At 44.7% G+C, this 17,500-nt stretch overlaps 1 pseudogene; it reads right to left on the bottom strand.

Annotated features, from left to right (window-relative positions):
• The window catches only part of LOC127924421 (TGF-beta receptor type-2-like), a 54,787-nt pseudogene that overhangs the window by 16,819 nt on the left and 20,468 nt on the right, over positions 1–17,500 (bottom strand).

Raw genomic sequence — 17,500 nt, 5'->3', positions numbered from 1 at the left:
GAGACAGAGAGAGAGAGAACGAGAGAGACAGAGACAGAGAGAGGGAGAGGGAGAGTGAGAGAGAGAGAGAGACAGAGACAGAGACAGAGACAGAGACAGAGAGAGGGAGAGTGAGAGAGACAGAGAGAGGGAGAGGGAGAGGGAGAGTGAGAGAGACAGAGAAACAGAGACAGAGAGGAAGTAGACTCCGTAGCCAGGGATACTGCTGTGGGGGTAGCTAACCTGGTGCTGTGGGGGTAGCTAACCTGGTGCTGTGGGGGTAGCTAACCTGGTGCTGTGGGGGTAGCTAACCTGGTGCTGTGGGGGTAGCTAACCTGGTGCTGTGGCTGTTGTTGCTGTAGGTAATTCAAGCCCGGTGGAGATGGATGGAATGTCTGGCTGTATGGGTCCCAGCTGCTGCCCACCCTACTACTCTGTCTCCCAGGGCCAGGCAGGGGCATTCCCCTTCCTCCCCAGGCAGCCCTGCTCTGCCACCTGCTTCCCAGCTGCTGCCCACCTTACTACTCTGTCTCCCAGGGCCAGGCAGGGGCATTCCCCTTCCTCCCCAGGCAGGCTGACTGGCAGGTCCTCTCCTCACCCTTGTCCTACTCCACTGCTTATAGACTGGCCGTCCTGCTGCCTGGTTCGGCCCACCGCAACCCTGGGCTAATTCAGGACGCACAAATTCAATCCAGATAGATAGATAGATAGATAGATAGATAGATAGATAGATAGATAGATAGATAGATAGAGAGATAGATAGACAGAGAGACAGAGAGACAGAGAGACAGAGAGAGTGAGACAGAGAGAGTGAGACAGAGAGATGTGGAACTACCACAACAACAGCAGGGCTGTATTTGTGTCCCCTGGCCGTGCTGTTGTTGGCTTGAAGAGAGGCAAGAGGAGAAGTGCAGTCAGGCCACCACCAGTATCCATTTCACTGCAACTGTCCAAGATACATAGGCTGAGTTGCCTCCCACCCCCCCGTAGATAAGCCCTGGGTAGAGAGGACTGGACCAGAGTCTCCTGTACTGGGTCTGATATACAGTAGAGACACACACAACACACACACACACACACACACACACACCACTTCCCACTGCAAACTCACTCATTCACTACCTCACAACACTCTGAAGCGCTGTCATCTCCCCTCTTCACTACCTCACAACACTCTGAAGCGCTGTCATCTCCCCTCTTCACTTCCTCACAACACTCTGAAGGGCTGCCATCTCCCCTCTTCACTTCCTCACAACACTCTGAAGGGCTGCCATCTCCCCTCTTCACTTCCTCACAACACTCTGAAGGGCTGCCATCTCCCCTCTTCACAACACTCTGAAGGGCTGCCATCTCCCCTCTTCACAACACTCTGAAGGGCTGCCATCTCCCCTCTTCACAACACTCTGAAGGGCTGCCATCTCCCCTCTTCACTTCCTCACAACACTCTGAAGGGCTGTCATCTCCCCTCTTCACTTCCTCACAACACTCTGAAGGGCTGTCATCTCCCCTCTTCACTTCCTCACAACACTCTGAAGGGCTGCCATCTCCCCTCTTCACTTCCTCACAACACTCTGAAGGGCTGTCATCTCCCCTCTTCACAACACTCTGAAGGCCTGCCATCTCCCCTCTTCACTTCCTCACAACACTCTGAAGGGCTGTCATCTCCCCTCTTCACTTCCTCACAACACTCTGAAGGGCTGTCATCTCCCCTCTTCACAACACTCTGAAGGGCTGTCATCTCACCTCTTCACTTCCTCACAACACTCTGAAGGGCTGTCATCTCCCCTCTTCACTTCCTCACAACACTCTGAAGGGCTGCCATCTCCCCTCTTCACAACACTCTGAAGGGCTGCCATCTCCCCTCTTCACTTCCTCACAACACTCTGAAGGGCTGCCATCTCCCCTCTTCACAACACTCTGAAGGGCTGTCATCTCCCCTCTTCACAACACTCTGAAGGGCTGTCATCTCCCCTCTTCACTTCCTCACAACACTCTGAAGGGCTGTCATCTCCCCTCTTCACTTCCTCACAACACTCTGAAGGGCTGTCATCTCCCCTCTTCACTTCCTCACAACACTCTGAAGGGCTGTCATCTCCCCTCTTCACTTCCTCACAACACTCTGAAGGGCTGCCATCTCCCCTCTTCACAACACTCTGAAGGGCTGTCATCTCCCCTCTTCACTTCCTCACAACACTCTGAAGGGCTGTCATCTCCCCTCTTCACTTCCTCACAACACTCTGAAGGGCTGTCATCTCCCCTCTTCACAACACTCTGAAGGGCTGTCATCTCCCCTCTTCACTTCCTCACAACACTCTGAAGGGCTGTCATCTCCCCTCTTCACTTCCTCACAACACTCTGAAGGGCTGTCATCTCCCCTCTTCACAACACTCTGAAGGGCTGCCATCTCCCCTCTTCACAACACTCTGAAGGGCTGTCATCTCCCCTCTTCACAACACTCTGAAGGGCTGCCATCTCCCCTCTTCACTTCCTCACAACACTCTAAAGGGCTGTCATCTCCCCTCTTCACAACACTCTGAAGGGCTGTCATCTCCCCACTTCACAACACTCTGAAGGGCTGTCACATCCCCTCTTCACAACACTCTGAAGGGCTGTCATCTCCCCTCTTCACAACACTCTGAAGGGCTGTCACCTCCCCTCTTCACAACACTCTGAAGGGCTGCCATCTCCCCTCTTCACAACACTCTGAAGGGCTGTCATCTCCCCTCTTCACTTCCTCACAACACTCTGAAGGGCTGCCATCTCCCCTCTTCACTTCCTCACAACACTCTGAAGGGCTGCCATCTCCCCTCTTCACAACACTCTGAAGGGCTGCCATCTCCCCTCTTCACAACACTCTGAAGGGCTGTCATCTCCCCTCTTCACAACACTCTGAAGGGCTGTCATCTCCCCTCTTCACAACACTCTGAAGGGCTGTCATCTCCCCTCTTCACTTCCTCACAACACTCTGAAGGGCTGCCATCTCCCCTCTTCACAACACTCTGAAGGGCTGTCATCTCCCCTCTTCACAACACTCTGAAGGGCTGTCACCTCCCCTCTTCACAACACTCTGAAGGGCTGTCATCTCCCCTCCTCACAACACTCTGAAGGGCTGTCATCTCCCCTCCTCACAACACTCTGAAGGGCTGTCATCTCCCCTCTTCACAACACTCTGAAGGGCTGTCATCTCCCCTCTTCACAACACTCTGAAGGGCTGTCACCTCCCCTCTTCACAACACTCTGAAGGGCTGTCATCTCCCCTCTTCACTTCCTCACAACACTCTGAAGGGCTGTCATCTCCCCTCTTCACAACACTCTGAAGGGCTGTCATCTCCCCTCTTCACAACACTCTGAAGGGCTGTCATCTCCCCTCTTCACAACACTCTGAAGGGCTGTCATCTCCCCTCTTCACAACACTCTGAAGGGCTGTCATCTCCCCTCTTCACAACACTCTGAAGGGCTGCCATCTCCCCTCTTCACAACACTCTGAAGGGCTGTCATCTCCCCTCTTCACAACACTCTGAAGGGCTGTCATCTCCCCTCTTCACAACACTCTGAAGGGCTGCCATCTCCCCTCTTCACAACACTCTGAAGGGCTGTCATCTCCCCTCTTCACAACACTCTGAAGGGCTGCCATCTCCCCTCTTCACAACACTCTGAAGGGCTGTCATCTCCCCTCTTCACAACACTCTGAAGGGCTGTCATCTCCCCTCTTCACAACACTCTGAAGGGCTGCCATCTCCCCTCTTCACTTCCTCACAACACTCTGAAGGGCTGTCATCTCCCCTCTTCACTTCCTCACAACACTCTGAAGGGCTGTCATCTCCCCTCTTCACAACACTCTGAAGGGCTGCCATCTCCCCTCTTCACTTCCTCACAACACTCTGAAGGGCTGCCATCTCCCCTCTTCACTTCCTCACAACACTCTGAAGGGCTGTCATCTCCCCTCTTCACAACACTCTGAAGGGCTGTCATCTCCCCTCTTCACAACACTCTGAAGGGCTGCCATCTCCCCTCTTCACAACACTCTGAAGGGCTGTCATCTCCCCTCTTCACAACACTCTGAAGGGCTGTCATCTCCCCTCTTCACTTCCTCACAACACTCTGAAGGGCTGTCATCTCCCCTCTTCACAACACTCTGAAGGGCTGTCATCTCCCCTCTTCACAACACTCTGAAGGGCTGTCATCTCCCCTCTTCACAACACTCTGAAGGGCTGCCATCTCCCCTCTTCACAACACTCTGAAGGGCTGTCATCTCCCCTCTTCACAACACTCTGAAGGGCTGTCATCTCCCCTCTTCACAACACTCTGAAGGGCTGTCATCTCCCCTCTTCACAACACTCTGAAGGGCTGTCATCTCCCCTCTTCACAACACTCTGAAGGGCTGCCATCTCCCCTCTTCACAACACTCTGAAGGGCTGTCATCTCCCCTCTTCACAACACTCTGAAGGGCTGTCATCTCCCCTCTTCACAACACTCTGAAGGGCTGTCATCTCCCCTCTTCACAACACTCTGAAGGGCTGTCATCTCCCCTCCTGCCCAAAGAAGGGAAAGAGTTCTGATGTCTCCTTCACATTGTAAACATTCCACCTGGGAGCCATGCAGGAGCTGAGGTCCTCTACCATCACACTACTAGTTACTGTATGAGGTCCTCTACCATCACACTACTAGTTACTGTATGAGGTCCTCTACCATCACACTACTAGTTACTGTATGAGGTCCTCTACCATCACACTACTAGTTACTGTATGATACTCTACCATCACACTACTAGTTACTGTATGATACTCTACCATCACACTACTAGTTACTGTATGATACTCTACCATCACACTACTAGTTACTGTATGATACTCTACCATCACACTACTAGTTACTGTATGAGGTCCTCTACCATCACACTACTAGTTACTGTATGAGGTCCTCTACCATCACACTACTAGTTACTGTATGAGGTGATCTACCATCACACTACTAGTTACTGTATGAGGTCCTCTACCATCACACTACTAGTTACTGTATGAGGTGATCTACCATCACACTACTAGTTACTGTATGATATACTACCATCACACTACTAGTTACTGTATGATACTCTACCATCACACTACTAGTTACTGTATGATACTCTACCATCACACTACTAGTTACTGTATGAGGTGATCTACCATCACACTACTAGTTACTGTATGAGGTGATCTACCATCACACTACTAGTTACTGTATGAGGTGATCTACCATCACACTACTAGTTACTGTATGAGGTGATCTACCATCACACTACTAGTTACTGTATGAGGTGATCTACCATCACACTACTAGTTACTGTATGATACTCTACCATCACACTACTAGTTACTGTATGATACTCTACCATCACACTACTAGTTACTGTATGAGGTGATCTACCATCACACTACTAGTTACTGTATGAGGTGATCTACCATCACACTACTAGTTACTGTATGAGGTCCTCTACCATCACACTACTAGTTACTGTATGAGGTGATCTACCATCACACTACTAGTTACTGTATGAGGTGATCTACCATCACACTACTAGTTACTGTATGAGGTGATCTACCATCACACTACTAGTTACTGTATGAGGTGATCTACCATCACACTACTAGTTACTGTATGAGGTGATCTGCCATCACACTACTAGTTACTGTATGAGGTGATCTACCACCACACTACTAGTTACTGTATGATACTCTACCATCACACTACTAGTTACTGTATGATACACTACCATCACACTACTAGTTACTGTATGAGGTGATCTACCATCACACTACTAGTTACTGTATGAGGTGATCTACCATCACACTATTAGTTACTGTATGAGGTGATCTGCCATCACACTACTAGTTACTGTATGAGGTGATCTACCATCACACTACTAGTTACTGTATGATATACTACCATCACACTACTAGTTACTGTATGATATACTACCATCACACTACTAGTTACTGTATGAGGTGATCTACCATCACACTACTAGTTACTGTATGATATACTACCATCACACTACTAGTTACTGTATGAGGTGATCTACCATCACACTACTAGTTACTGTATGAGGTCCTCTACCATCACACTACTAGTTACTGTATGATACTCTACCATCACACTACTAGTTACTGTATGATACTCTACCATCACACTACTAGTTACTGTATGATACTCTACCATCACACTACTAGTTACTGTATGATACTCTACCATCACACTACTAGTTACTGTATGAGGTCCTCTACCATCACACTACTAGTTACTGTATGAGGTCCTCTACCATCACACTACTAGTTACTGTATGAGGTGATCTACCATCACACTACTAGTTACTGTATGATATACTACCATCACACTACTAGTTACTGTATGATACTCTACCATCACACTACTAGTTACTGTATGATACTCTACCATCACACTACTAGTTACTGTATGAGGTGATCTACCATCACACTACTAGTTACTGTATGAGGTGATCTACCATCACACTACTAGTTACTGTATGAGGTGATCTACCATCACACTACTAGTTACTGTATGAGGTGATCTACCATCACACTACTAGTTACTGTATGAGGTGATCTACCATCACACTACTAGTTACTGTATGAGGTGATCTACCATCACACTACTAGTTACTGTATGATACTCTACCATCACACTACTAGTTACTGTATGATACTCTACCATCACACTACTAGTTACTGTATGAGGTGATCTACCATCACACTACTAGTTACTGTATGAGGTGATCTACCATCACACCACTAGTTACTGTATGAGGTGATCTGGCATCACACTACTAGTTACTGTATGAGGTGATCTACCACCACACTACTAGTTACTGTATGATACTCTACCATCACACTACTAGTTACTGTATGAGGTCCTCTACCATCACACTACTAGTTACTGTATGAGGTGATCTACCATCACACTACTAGTTACTGTATGATATACTACCACCACACTACTAGTTACTGTATGAGGTCCTCTACCAATTCAATTCAATTCAATTCAAGGGCTTTATTGGCATGGGAAACATGTGTTAACATTGCCAAAGCAAGTGAGGTAGACAACATACAAAGTGAATATATAAAGTGAAAAACAACAAAAATTAACAGTAAACATTACACATACAACAGTTTCAAAACAGTAAAGACATTACAAATGTCATATTATATATATATATATATATATATATATATATACATATATATATATATATACACATACACACATATATATATATATATACATATATATACATATATATATATATATATATATATATACACATATACACAATGTACAAATAATTAAAGGACACAAGATAAAATAAATAAGCATAAATATGGGTTGTATTTACAATGGTGTTTGTTCTTCACTGGTTGCCCTTTTCTCGTGGCAACAGGTCACAAATCTTGCTGCTGTGATGGCACACTGTGGAATTTCACCCAGTAGGTATGGGAGTTTTTCAAAATTGGATATGTTTTCAATTCTTTGTGGATCTGTGTGATCTGGGGGAAATATGTCTCTCTAATATGGTCATACATTGGGCAGGAGGTTAGGAAGTGCAGCTCAGTTTCCACCTCATTTTGTGGGCAGTGAGCACATAGCCTGTCTTCTCTTGAGAGCCATGTCTGCCTACGGCGGCCTTTCTCAATAGCAAGGCTATGCTCACTGAGTCTGTACATAGTCAAAGCTTTCCTTAATTTTGGGTCAGTCACAGTGGTCAGGTATTCTGCCGCTGTGTACTCTCTGTGTAGGGCCAAATAGCATTCTAGTTTGCTCTGTTTTTGTTAATTCTTTCCAATGTGTTAAGTAATTATCTTTTTGTTTTCTCATGATTTGGTTGGGTCTAATTGTGCTGTTGTCCTGGGGCTCTGTAGGGTGTGTTTGTGTTTGTGAACAGAGCCCCAGGACCAGTTTGCTTAGGGGACTCTTCTCCAGGTGCATCTCTCTGTTTGTGATGGCTTTGTTATGGAAGGTTTGTGAATCGCTTCCTTTTAGGTGGTTGTAGAATTTAATGGCTCTTTTCTGGATTTTGATAATTAGTGGGTATCGGCCTAATTCTGCTCTGCATGCATTATTTGGTGTTTTACGTTGTACACGGAGGATATTTTTGCAGAATTCTGCGTGCAGAGTCTCAATTTGGTGTTTGTCCCATTTTGTGAAGTCTTGGTTGGTGAGCGGACCCCAGACCTCACAACCATAAAGGGCAATGGGCTCTATGACTGATTCAAGTATTTTTAGCCAAATCCTAATTGGTATGTTGAAATTTATGTTTCTTTTGATGGCATAGAATGCCCTTCTTGCCTTGTCTCTCAGTTCGTTCACAGCTTTGTGGAAGTTACCTGTGGCGCTGATGTTTAGGCCAAGGTATGTATAGTTTTTGTGTGCTCTAGGGCAACAGTGTCGAGATGGAATTTGTATTTGTGGTCCTGGTGACTCGACCTTTTTGGAACACCATTATTTTGGTCTTACTGAGATTTACTGTCAGGGCCCAGGTCTGACAGAATCTGTGCATAAGATCTAGGTGCTGCTGTAGGCCCTCCTTGGTTGGTGACAGAAGCACCAGATCATCAGCAAACAGCAGACATTTGACTTGGATTCTAGCAGGGGAGGCCGGGTGCTGCAGACTTTTCTAGTGCCCGCGCCAGTTCGTTGATATATATGTTGAAGAGGGTGGGGCTTAAGCTGCATCCCACTAACCCCAGACCCTGTGTGAAGAAATGTGTGTGTTTTTTGCCAATTTTAACCGCACACTTGTTGTTTGTGTACATGGATTTTATAATGTCATATGTTTTACCCCCAACACCACTTTCCATCAGTTTGTATAGCAGACCCTCATGCCAAATTGAGTCGAAGGCTTTTTTGAAATCAACAAAGCATGAGAAGACTTTGCCTTTGTTTTGGTTTGTTTGGTTGTCAATTAAGGTGTGCAGGGTGAATACATGGTCTGTTGTACGGTAATTTGGTAAAAAGCCAATTTGACATTTGCTCAGTACATTGTTTTCATTGAGGAAATGTACGAGTCTGCTGTTAATAATAATGCAGAGGATTTTCCCAAGGTTACTGTTGACACATATTCCACGGTAGTTATTGGGGTCAAATTTGTCTCCACTTTTGTGGATTGGGGTGATCAGTCCTTGGTTCCAAATATTGGGGAAGATGCCAGAGCTAAGTATGATGTTAAATAGTTTTAGTATAGCCAGTTGGAATTTGTTGTCTGTATATTTGATCATTTCATTGAGGATACCATCGACACCACAGGCCTTTTTGGGTTGGAGGGTTTTTATTTTGTCCTGTAACTCATTCAATGTAATTGGAGAATCCAGTGGGTTCTGGTAGTCTTTAATAGTTGATTCTAAGATCTGTAGTTGATCATGTATATGTTTTTGCTCTTTGTTCTTTGTTATAGAACCAAAAGATTGGAGAAGTGGTTTACCCAGACATCTCCATTTTGGATAGATAATTCTTTGTGTTGTTGTTTGTTTAGTGTTTTCCAATTTTCCCAGAAGTGGTTAGAGTCTATGGATTCTTCAATTGCATTGAGCTGATTTCTGACATGCTGTTCCTTCTTTTTCCGTAGTGTGTTTCTGTATTGCTTTAGTGATTCACCATAGTGAAGGCGTAGACTCAGGTTTTCCGGGTCTCTATGTTTTTGGTTGGACAGGTTTCTCAATTTCTTTCTTAGATTTTTGCATTCCTCATCAAACCATTTGTCATTATTGTTAATTTTCTTCGGTTTTCTATTTGAGATTTTTAGATTTGATAGGGAAGCTGAGAGGTCAAATATACTGTTAAGATTTTCTACTGCCAAGTTTACACCTTCACTATTACAGTGGAACGTTTTACCCAGGAAATTGTCTAAAAGGGATTGAATTTGTTGTTGCCTAATTGTTTTTTGGTAGGTTTCCAAACTGCATTCCTTCCACCTATAGCATTTCTTAATGTTACTCAGTTCCTTTGGCTTTGATGCCTCGTGGTTGATATTGCTCTGTTTAAGTAGACTGTGATTTTGCTGTGGTCTGATAGGGGTGTTAGTGGACTGACTGTGAACGCTCTGAGAGATTCTGGGTTGAGGTCAGTGATAAAGTAGTCTACAGTACTACTGCCAAGAGATGAGCTATAGGTGTATCTACCATAGGAGTCCCCTCGAAGCCTACCGTTGACTATGTACATACCCAGCGTGCGACAGAGCTGCAGGAGTTGTGACCCGTTTTTGTTGGTTATGTTGTCATAGTTGTGCCTAGGGGGCATATGTGGGAGGGGATGCTGTCACCTCCAGGCAGATGTTTGTCCCCTGTGTGCTGAGGGTGTCAGGTTCTTGTCCGGTTCTGGCATTTAGGTCGCCACAGACTAGTACATGTCCCTGGGCCTGGAAATGATTGATTTCGCCCTCCAGGATGGAGAAGCTGTCTTCATTAAAATATGGGGATTCTAGTGGGGGATATAGGTAGCACACAGGAGGACATTTTTCTCTGTTAGGATAATTTCCTTTTGAATTTCTAGCCAAATGTAGAATGTTCCTGTTTTGATTAATTTAATGGAGTGAGTTAGGTCTGCTCTATACCAAATTAGCATACCCCCTGAGTCCCTTCCCTGTTTCACACCTGGTAGTTTGGTGGATGGGACTACCAGCTCTCTGTAACCTAGAGGGCAACCAGTGGGTCCGTCTCCTCTATACCAGGTTTCTTGCAGGATGACAATGTCTGTGTTACCGATTTCTTTGGTGAAGTCCGGGTTTCTGCTCTTTAGGCCAAAGGCAGATGACCTCAGGCCTTGGATATTCCAGGATGATATAGTGAAGGCTTTTGTTCCATAGAATGTCCAATGTTGTTGGTCGTGTGGTTTGGCCTCAGGCCAGTAAGTGTGAGCAGAGCCTGCTGAGCATCTGGTACATGCTATTGGCTAGGGCGAGTGTGAGAGTGGGGGTTGGGACTGTTTGCCCGCTCACTACCTGGGCGTATGTGTGGCTTCCATGTTGAGGCCCTCTTTGCGGGGGTGGGGTGCATGGGGTGGGCAGGAGTGGCATAGGTCTGATCTGAGGGGGCCTAAATGGGGTGTGGGCATGGTTGACGTGGGGGGTGTTGATTGGTTGGGGTGGGGGTGTGGATGTGTCTGGGTGTACTGTGGTCTGGATGTAATTCCTCTTGGCGTGGGTCCTCTACCATCACACTACTAGTTACTGTATGAGGTGATCTACCATCACACTACTAGTTACTGTATGATATACTACCATCACACTACTAGTTACTGTATGATACTCTACCATCACACTACTAGTTACTGTATGATACACTACCATCACACTACTAGTTACTGTATGAGGTGATCTACCATCACACTACTAGTTACTGTATGAGGTGATCTACCATCACACTACTAGTTACTGTATGAGGTGATCTGCCATCACACTACTAGTTACTGTATGAGGTCCTCTACCATCACACTACTAGTTACTGTATGAGGTGATCTACCATCACACTACTAGTTACTGTATGATATACTACCATCACACTACTAGTTACTGTATGATACTCTACCATCACACTACTAGTTACTGTATGATACTCTACCATCACACTACTAGTTACTGTATGAGGTGATCTACCATCACACTACTAGTTACTGTATGAGGTGATCTACCATCACACTACTAGTTACTGTATGAGGTGATCTACCATCACACTACTAGTTACTGTATGAGGTGATCTACCATCACACTACTAGTTACTGTATGAGGTGATCTACCATCACACTACTAGTTACTGTATGAGGTGATCTACCATCACACTACTAGTTACTGTATGATACTCTACCATCACACTACTAGTTACTGTATGATACTCTACCATCACACTACTAGTTACTGTATGAGGTGATCTACCATCACACTACTAGTTACTGTATGAGGTGATCTACCATCACACTACTAGTTACTGTATGAGGTGATCTGGCATCACACTACTAGTTACTGTATGAGGTGATCTACCACCACACTACTAGTTACTGTATGATACTCTACCATCACACTACTAGTTACTGTATGAGGTCCTCTACCATCACACTACTAGTTACTGTATGAGGTGATCTACCATCACACTACTAGTTACTGTATGATATACTACCACCACACTACTAGTTACTGTATGAGGTCCTCTACCATCACACTACTAGTTACTGTATGAGGTGATCTACCATCACACTACTAGTTACTGTATGATATACTACCATCACACTACTAGTTACTGTATGATACTCTACCATCACACTACTAGTTACTGTATGATACACTACCATCACACTACTAGTTACTGTATGAGGTGATCTACCATCACACTACTAGTTACTGTATGAGGTGATCTACCATCACACTACTAGTTACTGTATGAGGTGATCTGCCATCACACTACTAGTTACTGTATGAGGTGATCTACCATCACACTACTAGTTACTGTATGATATACTACCATCACACTACTAGTTACTGTATGATATACTACCATCACACTACTAGTTACTGTATGAGGTGATCTACCATCACACTACTAGTTACTGTATGATATACTACCATCACACTACTAGTTACTGTATGAGGTGATCTACCATCACACTACTAGTTACTGTATGAGGTGATCTACCATCACACTACTAGTTACTGTATGAGGTGATCTGCCATCACACTACTAGTTACTGTATGAGGTGATCTACCATCACACTACTAGTTACTGTATGATATACTACCATCACACTACTAGTTACTGTATGAGGTGATCTACCATCACACTACTAGTTACTGTATGAGGTCCTCTACCATCACACTACTAGTTACTGTATGAGGTCCTCTACCATCACACTACTAGTTACTGTATGAGGTGATCTACCATCACACTACTAGTTACTGTATGAGGTGATCTACCATCACACTACTAGTTACTGTATGAGGTGATCTACCATCACACTACTAGTTACTGTATGATACTCTACCATCACACTACTAGTTACTGTATGAGGTGATCTACCATCACACTACTAGTTACTGTATGAGGTGATCTACCATCACACTACTAGTTACTGTATGAGGTGATCTGCCATCACACTACTAGTTACTGTATGAGGTGATCTACCATCACACTACTAGTTACTGTATGAGGTGATCTACCATCACACTACTAGTTACTGTATGAGGTGATCTACCATCACACTACTAGTTACTGTATGAGGTGATCTACCACCACACTACTAGTTACTGTATGAGGTGATCTACCATCACACTACTAGTTACTGTATGAGGTGATCTACCATCACACTACTAGTTACTGTATGATATACTACCACCACACTACTAGTTACTGTATGAGGTGATCTACCATCACACTACTAGTTACTGTATGATACACTACCACCACACTACTAGTTACTGTATGAGGTGATCTACCACCACACTACTAGTTACTGTATGAGGTGATCTACCATCACACTACTAGTTACTGCATGTGGTGATCTACCATCACACTACTAGTTACTGTATGATATACTACCACCACACTACTAGTTACTGTATGAGGTGACCTACCATCACACTACTAGTTACTGTATGAGGTGATCTACCATCACACTACTAGTTACTGTATGAGGTGATCTACCATCACACTACTAGTTACTGTATGAGGTGACCTACCATCACACTACTAGTTACTGTATGAGGTGATCTACCATCACACTACTAGTTACTGTATGAGGTGATCTACCATCACACTACTAGTTACTGTATGAGGTGATCTACCATCACACTACTAGTTACTGTATGATACTCTACCATCACACTACTAGTTACTGTATGATACTCTACCATCACACTACTAGTTACTGTATGAGGTGATCTACCATCACACTACTAGTTACTGTATGAGGTGATCTACCATCACACTACTAGTTACTGTATGAGGTGATCTGGCATCACACTACTAGTTACTGTATGAGGTGATCTACCACCACACTACTAGTTACTGTATGATACTCTACCATCACACTACTAGTTACTGTATGAGGTCCTCTACCATCACACTACTAGTTACTGTATGAGGTGATCTACCATCACACTACTAGTTACTGTATGATATACTACCACCACACTACTAGTTACTGTATGAGGTCCTCTACCATCACACTACTAGTTACTGTATGAGGTGATCTACCATCACACTACTAGTTACTGTATGATATACTACCATCACACTACTAGTTACTGTATGATACTCTACCATCACACTACTAGTTACTGTATGATACACTACCATCACACTACTAGTTACTGTATGAGGTGATCTACCATCACACTACTAGTTACTGTATGAGGTGATCTACCATCACACTACTAGTTACTGTATGAGGTGATCTGCCATCACACTACTAGTTACTGTATGAGGTGATCTACCATCACACTACTAGTTACTGTATGATATACTACCATCACACTACTAGTTACTGTATGATATACTACCATCACACTACTAGTTACTGTATGAGGTGATCTACCATCACACTACTAGTTACTGTATGATATACTACCATCACACTACTAGTTACTGTATGAGGTGATCTACCATCACACTACTAGTTACTGTATGAGGTGATCTACCATCACACTACTAGTTACTGTATGAGGTGATCTGCCATCACACTACTAGTTACTGTATGAGGTCATCTACCATCACACTACTAGTTACTGTATGATATACTACCATCACACTACTAGTTACTGTATGAGGTGATCTACCATCACACTACTAGTTACTGTATGAGGTGATCTACCATCACACTACTAGTTACTGTATGAGGTCCTCTACCATCACACTACTAGTTACTGTATGAGGTGATCTACCATCACACTACTAGTTACTGTATGAGGTGATCTACCATCACACTACTAGTTACTGTATGAGGTGATCTACCATCACACTACTAGTTACTGTATGATACTCTACCATCACACTACTAGTTACTGTATGAGGTGATCTACCATCACACTACTAGTTACTGTATGAGGTGATCTACCATCACACTACTAGTTACTGTATGAGGTGATCTGCCATCACACTACTAGTTACTGTATGAGGTGATCTACCATCACACTACTAGTTACTGTATGAGGTGATCTACCATCACACTACTAGTTACTGTATGAGGTGATCTCCCATCACACTACTAGTTACTGTATGAGGTGATCTACCACCACACTACTAGTTACTGTATGAGGTGATCTACCATCACACTACTAGTTACTGTATGAGGTGATCTACCATCACACTACTAGTTACTGTATGATATACTACCACCACACTACTAGTTACTGTATGAGGTGATCTACCATCACACTACTAGTTACTGTATGATACACTACCACCACACTACTAGTTACTGTATGAGGTGATCTACCACCACACTACTAGTTACTGTATGAGGTGATCTACCATCACACTACTAGTTACTGCATGTGGTGATCTACCATCACACTACTAGTTACTGTATGATATACTACCACCACACTACTAGTTACTGTATGAGGTGACCTACCATCACACTACTAGTTACTGTATGAGGTGATCTACCATCACACTACTAGTTACTGTATGAGGTGATCTACCATCACACTACTAGTTACTTATGAGGTGACCTACCATCACACTACTAGTTACTGTATGAGGTGATCTACCATCACACTACTAGTTACTGTATGAGGTGATCTACCATCACACTACTAGTTACTGTATGAGGTGATCTACCATCACACTACTAGTTACTGCATGGGTGATCTACCATCACACTACTAGTTACTGTATGATATACTACCACCACACTACTAGTTACTGTAGGGTGACCTACCATCACACTACTAGTTACTGTATGAGGTGATCTACCATCACACTACTAGTTACTGTATGAGGTGATCTACCATCACACTACTGTTACTGTATGATACTCTACCATCACACTACTAGTTACTGTATGAGGTGATCTACCATCACACTACTAGTTACTGTATGATACTCTACCATCACACTACTAGTTACTGTATGAGGTGATCTACCATCACACTACTAGTTACTGTATGAGGTGATCTACCACCACACTACTAGTTACTGTATGAGGTCTACCATCACACTACTAGTTACTGTATGAGGTGATCTACCATCACACTACTAGTTACTGTATGATATACTCCACCAACTACTAGTTACTGTGGAGGTGATCTACCACACTACTTACTAGTTACTGTATGAGGTGATCTCCCCAACTACTAGTTACTATATAGTAGTGCTCTAGGGTGACAGGTGATAGTCAATAGTGCTCTAGAGTAGTGTACTATATAGGGAATAGTGCTCAGGCTAGTGTACTATTCTCCCAACGCTGGGAATAGTGCTCTAGAGTCGGACAGGCTAGTCATTCTCCCAACGGGAATAGTGCTCTAGAGTCGTGTACAGGCTAGTCATTCTCCCAGGGAATAGTGCTCTAGGTAGTGTACTATATAGGGAATAGTGCTCTAGAGTAGTGTACATTAACGCTGGGAATAGTGTGAAGGCTAGTCATTCTCCCAACGCTGTGGAGGAACAACGGACTGATTGAGCTGTGAAATCCACCCAACGCTGTGGGTCGGACAGGCTAGTCATTCTCCCAACGCTGTGGGTTCGGACTCCCAGGTGGGTCGGACAGACTCATTCTCCCAACGCTGTGGGTCGGACAGGCTAGTCATTCTCCCAACGCTGTGGGTCGGACAGATTCTCCCAGTCATTCTCCCAACGCTGTGGGTCGGACAGGCTAGTCATTCTCCCAACGCTGTGGGTCGGACAGGCTAGTCATTCTCCCAACGCTGTGGGTCGGACAGGCTAGTCATTCTCCCAACGCTGTGGGTCGGACAGGCTAGTCATTCTCCCAACGCTGTGGGTCGGACAGGCTAGTCATTCTCCCAACGCTGTGGGTCGGACAGGCTCCCTCCCAACGCTGTGGGTCGGACAGGCTAGTCATTCTCCCAACGCTGTGGGTCGGACAGGCTAGTCATTCTCCCAACGCTGTGGGTCGGACAGGCTCCCAACGTCATTCTCCCAACGCTGTGGGTCGGACAGGCTAGTCATTCTCCCAACGCTGTGGGTCGGACAGGCTAGTCATTCTCCCAACGCTGTGGGTCGGACAGGCGAGTCATTCTCCCAACGCTGTGGGTCGGACAGGCTAGTCATTCTCCCAACGCTGTGGGTCGGACAGGCTAGTCATTCTCCCAACGCTGTGGGTCGGACAGGCTAGTCATTCTCCACACACAGACAACGGATCAGAGATTTAAAACTAAAACAAATACAACACGCTGTTGGGCTAATATGATTGGTGTGGGTTTAAAGAAGAGCCAATCATAATTGAGCTACTACAAAGTCCATTTTCATATTCCTCAGTCAAGCAACCCCCAACATTCAGACGCCTTCCCTGTCCCATATTAAGCCTG

This window comes from Oncorhynchus keta, unplaced genomic scaffold, assembly GCF_023373465.1.
Source record: "Oncorhynchus keta strain PuntledgeMale-10-30-2019 unplaced genomic scaffold, Oket_V2 Un_contig_4011_pilon_pilon, whole genome shotgun sequence".
Classification (NCBI taxonomy): domain Eukaryota; kingdom Metazoa; phylum Chordata; class Actinopteri; order Salmoniformes; family Salmonidae; genus Oncorhynchus; species Oncorhynchus keta.
This window is presented reverse-complemented; position numbering and strand designations above follow the sequence as displayed.